The following is a 6,865-nucleotide window of genomic DNA, read 5'->3' as shown; positions in this document are numbered from 1 at the left end:
AAAGAAGTTTTACGCTACGATAGTCGTGTTATTTGCGCAACGTCTCCCGCGCTTGACTCCTACTGCCCTTGTTCTTTCATTGTTTTTTGATTTATAAATACAATAATTGAATTTTTAAGCGAGATAATGCGATTTCGGCAACTTTGTCTCATATATACATGTATGCTATATGTATATATACACCGCCATAGCAAAAAACGTCAAGTTACATTACAACAATCATTGTTACATCATGGTGACGTGCGAATATCCGCTTTATCACAAATGTGGTGTCACAGCAATGTGATGGTGACGTGCGACGAATGTCTTTGTAACATGTGTTATTTTATTATGATAATCTCACAATGACATCATATTTTCTTCCTGAGAGAGAGAGAGAGAGAGAGAGAGAGATTTCACTATAATTGTGACTCTATTGTGACGTGAATGTGACCTTTTGCTATGTGGGTGTATATATTATATATATATATATACACACACATTCAAATAATTAATTGTCATGCCAAGTTTATATTATTACCACTTCAGGATGCAAATACGCATATCATCTGTTGAAAACGCACAAAAAGATATAGATCCATGTATTAAATTTGCAAATACATTAAGTTTTTCGAAGTTAAGCTATACTTTTATCTTTTCCTAATTGTCATTGTCGTAGGCAGAGTTTCGCTTTTTTTTGGAATCCAATAAGTTAATGTGATACGTAAATAAGTGTTGCTTAAGCCGATCCCGTCTGTAGAATTTCTTTGTACAGAAATGGCAACTGATTTTTGCCTCCTTGTTACCGCACTGCAATTGATGACGACGTAAACTGCTTATCCACGTATATTCGTTACCACATACGTTGCATGGATACATCAGTCGTTGATTGTTTGGGTTGCCCGTGTTCAAGAAAATGGAGTCGGTAGAGCTTGTCATTTTTAAAAAGTCGTCCGTATCTTTGAACTCGTTGGAAGATATACTCCATACACTGCACACCTTCGGTCCTGCACATAAAATTGATATAAGTGGTAAAATTGTAAATCGATAGATTATATTCGTTTCGCGAAATTGCTGATTACATACACGGTGTTCTCTGGTAAAAGAGAAAAAAACGCAGACTTGAATTTAGATAAAGAAAAATTTTATACAGGCAATATACCTGTTATATGTATAATATTATAATAAGGGGATTAAGTTATATTGGAATTAATTTTAATGAATTCGTTCACTGAGGATCATCGATTGAAAAGGATCTCAATCAAAGTCGAAATCAATGTCGAGGAATCTGTTGCATGCATAGAAAGTTGAAATTAGAGAAAAATCATTGGAAGTATATAAAAGTGAGGAAGATTATCACCTTATTACACGTACAACCGTGCCTTAGGCTTGTATTGGCTTTAATTTAAATTTAGAGTTTGTCTATAAGCGGAATCAATCTGATTACAATTAATTTCATTCATTTATTACGTATTGAAGTTTAGGATAAAAATAATTGAATAAAATATTTTTTATTTAATGTGAAATATTTTTTATTTGAAACTTTAGGAATTGTGTGCATTAGGAGATAACAAATCACATACAAGTTGTGGAAATAAAAAAATACTTTATATAACGATTCTATAAGTCCAAATACTGATCTATATGTATATACATAAGCCTAAATGCTAGATCTATTAATTGCAAAATTTATTGGTATAGGCATTGCAACATTTGCGTATTTTATTATTAAAAAATAGATTTATTTAAAGCCTCTTTTTAAATATTAATCATACGAATTTTACAGAATTTGCCAATATCTTTGGGGTTTTCGCTGAAAAATATTGCAGTATTTTGCACAGTATTTTTACGCAAAAACTTGTCTTCAAATTAAATTAAAATATATACACGCGAACAATTAAAAAACGATATAGTTCTTGCAAAATGTCTCTCGCGTTACAATTTAATGCTATGCATGCATTTCGCGTGCGACTGCCAGCGATGTTTATGCTTGAACTTCCTGCCGCAGACGGGACACTTGAAGGCCGGCTCTTTGCCACATTCCACCCGTATATGATTCTTTAGGGAGCCGCGCCACAGGTAACGCTTACCACACTGGAAGCAGATCCACGTCTTCCGCAAAAAGGCTGAAAAAGAAGAAAAATTGTCGTAGTATATAGTATCAAAAATTAAACACTGTCTTTTGTGCTATCAAATCACCCTTCCCTCCCTCTCGCCAAACGTTGAGTTTATTTTGAATGATATTAGCACGTCCGTGTTAAGTAATCATAATTACGTTTATTATGATTCGAGTCTTGTATGAATGAAAGCGTATTAAGACAAGAAAGTTGTACATGTATGTTCATGGATGTTTATTTTTTTAATTGATCTTTCACTAAAAAAAAAAAGCTCTTGTTGCTGTAATTCATATTTAATCCGTTTATCAATTCGTGATTTCAAATCTTATATTAAAATGCTACAAGGAAAAGGCTATCTTGTTAAGATTTTTTTTCACGTGCAAACTAATTTTGCACGATTCTAACTTTCCGTTTAAATGGAAAGGAGAGATATACATATAGTTATACATATGTGTACTGTCTGAAACAATGCATATTTTCATTGAATTATTGAGAAAATAGAAAGGATCAGTTATTAGGTTTTATTTATTTCATAATAATACGATATGCATTGGCAATATTTTTTTAGAATTCACTGTATGAGATTTAGTTATGGGATTTAGTATAAGATAACTTTTGCTAGCGAAATAAAACTAAATTTTTATTAATATTAACAGTTTTGCTTCATATATGCACATCGTAGTACAATGGAATACAAATAACGTTTATAATGCCGATGTATAAAGGGCACTTGAATCAACAATTGCTGTTGCAATTAAATTGTCATGGTCGTAAAGCGTGCACATTCGACGTAAGATGTGACTGCAGTCTGTGTTTGTATTTGAACCTCCTGCCGCAAAGAACGCAGCTGAATTTGGGCTCTTTGCCGCATAATCGTAGATGGGTGTACATTGAAGATTTGTGGGCGTAGATCTTGCCGCAAAGTCTGCACGGGAACACTACGGTCATGGCTCGATCACCTGAAAGACAGATTATAAATAGTGCGTGTGTATATTCTAGAGTGTTCTATGATTAATCTTCACGTCGATTTCTCTCATACATTCGGCGACGAAAAAATAATACATAAATTCAACAATTAGAATTTGCGATCTAAGAGTCTTTCTAACATCATTTAATTATTTGATTAATCTAGAATCCACGCAAATTTTATCGCAATTAATAGAAAAGTTAGTACATCTTATAACCTTATTGCTAACAAGTTTTGCAGTTAATATGAAAATCTTACAATAAAAAACATATTTTCTATATATAAAACAAATATAACACATGAAACTTATTTATACGTAAAAATATTTTTATTTTCATCATTATTATTATTGTAGAAAACGTATACTATCATAATTGTCATAGTAATTCCATAATAATCCATTATTGAAACACAATTTTAATGTAGTAAGTACATTTCTATTCTCTATGTTTTGTAAATGCTTTATAATGATATTTCATTCTACTAATATATCACAAGAAAACGCATTTTACAATATTGTGATAGAACAAAAAGTAAATAACAATATATATAAAAAAATAATATATTATTACAATACTTTATATATATTTAAAATTTTCTTTTTATAATTAATTTTTTTAATTTATAGAATTTCTTTCATAAATTTTGGAAGAGGTTTGAAAATTCACAGAAATGATAAAATCCTTATATCTTGATTTTTCTTCAGTTTAATTTATAATTTTCAAGATAAAAAAATTTATTGAGGATTTGATATAAACGATATTGTTTAATAATAACAAATTTTGAACATCGTAGGTTTTCTTGCATAAATTTGATTGGGATAATCATATTGTTAAGTATGATTAAACAATTAATTTGAATATTGTGAGTATATAATACATACGCACTTAGAGTACTTTCTCATTTCAATTTTCTAATTTATAAAAATAATTAATATTTATAACGAAAAATGATTAATGTTTATAAAGAAAAAATATCAAGAACTTGGGGAAAACGCAAATATCTTAATAAAAGTCCTACACCCAGCTCCATATCGGTAAGCTATGCGATATTTTAAGCTTGGTTGAGAAACAACTCCGCAGTGCACAGCATCATGTCAAAGAGTTAAAGAGATTATTTAAAAACTTTATTTAAAAACTGTTACTGTCAATAAACTAAAACTTGCAGAATTATTTTGTTTAAAACGGATTAATAAAAAAATGTTATAAAATAAAGGAGTTAAGAAATTCTCCCCCCTTTTTTTCTTTTCCTTTCTTGATTTTGATGTTTTAATTCATTATTGCAATAAAAAGGGATAAATAAATGAACACGGACTTGATTTCATTTCTTTATTAGGAAACTTTTATCATTATGTATCCAGGAACGATCACCACAAAATTTTTACGAATTCCAAATAAATTTATAAAAAATTATGAAAAAAATGAAAAAGAGTGGGTCCTAGTTATTTCAATTAACAGAGTCCGACCGAAATAATTTCTTTAAATTTCAGTCGAAATCGAAACTTTTATAAGAATCCTAGAAAGACCATATGTTGCACGCACATATATCGAAGTTTGAAGAAAAAAATTGTTTTATGTCAAATTTAGTCGATCAAGATAAATATAAACTGTTGTAATATTTCAAGTTATCACTTTTGATGAATTATTGATGGATTTGTTATAATTTTATAAAATATATAGTCGTCATAATTAAAAAAAGGCGATATTTTTAAGGGTTGTGAAACGAAAATGATAAAAATGACATTTGATCATATTTCGAAGAATACATCCTTTGCCAATATTTTGAAGTAAAAGAACGGATATTATCTTAACGATAATAAAATTTCAAAACATAAGATAGTTTAAACAATATTAAGAATCTTTAGATAGTTTTTTTGGAGGATCTCATTTGCCTACAAATTGTTTGCCTACATCACTTTTGTCAACAGTTCACTTGCGCACTAAAGTTATTGCCTACAGCTCACATTTGCCTATAACATGCACTTTTGCACACAAGTAAAAATTTCAGAAACGGAGTCACATTTGCTTACATGTATTGTTACCTACAGCTCGATTGTCTACAAGCACTTTGTGCACAAATAAAAATTTTAGAGACGAAATTACATTTGCCTACATGTATTATTGCTTACAAACACTTTTGCGTACAAATATAAAATTAAGATTAAGTTAAGTAAGAAAATAATTTGTATTTTTAAAGCAGAGAATTCATATTTTAAAGTAGAGAATTTGTTTTAAAACAGAAAATTCGTGTTTTTAAAGCAGAAAATTTGTGTTTTAAAACAGAATTTGTGTTTTAAAAGCAGAGAAAAGTACATGTAGGTAATCAAACTGTAGGTAGACAATTAATCGAGCTGTAAGCAATGTTACGTCCTATGTGGACTACATGATTTTTTTCTTTCGTGGAAGATTGATCGTCGTCACTCATATATCAATTACGAAACGTAACTAGTTACTACTGTTGAACTTACAATTTACTGAACTTTGAATAAGTATATCTCCGAAAGAAAAAATCGCTTTAAGATGGTTCAAAATGAATTTTGAACGGTCATATAGTAATAAATGATACCGTTGATGGATTTAACAACAAAAATTTTCTTAATTTTTAATTTAATTTAAAATATGATTGAAAACGGCTTTTTTGGCAGTTTTAGGATATCTCGAAATCTTGATAGAGCAATTCTGCAGCCGGATTCGGATTCAGCGCAAAAAATTACGTAAGAAAAAAAGAGTAAAAGAAAAGAAAAATAAAAGAGCAGAAATAAGTGACTCACTTTTCCCGATGAAGTCCCTCGAAATAAATGTTGCCGTCCCTGGTACTTGAAACCGCCTCGAAAAGTGGCTTGAAGTGGACGTTGGGCAGAAATAGGATCGTTGCACTATCACTCGAACGTGATTACTTTTTTTTTACTGATGACGTCACTGATATTGTCACTGCTACTGATGCTAATGATGGTATTACCAAAAACTAATTGCTCTCGGCTCGCGAGATCGCGGTTTATATAGGACTATCTTTGGGGATGGGTCCTTATGGGATGTATTAGCCTGACTGATTAAAGTTTTTGATTGGCGGGATTTGTCCCCTGGAGGGTACTGACGTTCTCTTTTGTTTAAAAATTTTTACATCGACGAGATTGGTTGGTGGGATTGATTTATCATCCGTCCCGTTTCTTACATCGGATTCGTCAGTTTTGGATAGTGTCGCCAAGGATAGTGAGTGGCTAGAGTAAACTTTGATTGTCTCGTGTGAAACTTATCGTTAGATTCGTGGTCTCTTCTAGAACTATATCTAGAAAGATCGTCACCAGTTACAAACCCACGGTATTGGATGATGATAAACAAATTCCTCTTCGAATCTCAAAAGTTTAATTTATGATTTTAAAACTTCCGCAGCAATTTGATATCTAGTCTTTGTTCAATTAGTATTGGTCACCGGTATTCTGTTTTAACTCCAAGGGTGTGGAGTTACTACTAGGAATCGATTCATTTATTTATTCGTTTATTAAAAGAGAAATCCACTACGATCCTTTATCTTGAACGGACCGTGGTCTCTACGTCTGAAATTTTATCGTCTCCTAATCTCCGTGGTCGACATTTTGATATGTGATGAAAAACAAGGGGTTAGATTACCCTTTGACTTTCTCCATAAACAGTCTAGCGACTGTTGATAACTAGTTATGTTTCGTAATTGATATACGAGTGACGACGATCAATCTTCCACGAAAGAAAAGAATCGTGGAGTCCACAGGACGTAACATTGCCTAAAATTACTACAGCGCTCGATTAATTGTCTACATGTATTATTA

The sequence above is a fragment of the Mycetomoellerius zeteki genome, unplaced genomic scaffold (genome assembly GCF_001594055.1).
Source record: "Mycetomoellerius zeteki isolate Tzet28-1 unplaced genomic scaffold, Tzet1.0 scaffold458, whole genome shotgun sequence".
In the NCBI taxonomy this organism is placed as follows: Eukaryota; Metazoa; Arthropoda; class Insecta; order Hymenoptera; family Formicidae; genus Mycetomoellerius; species Mycetomoellerius zeteki.
This window is presented reverse-complemented; position numbering follows the sequence as displayed.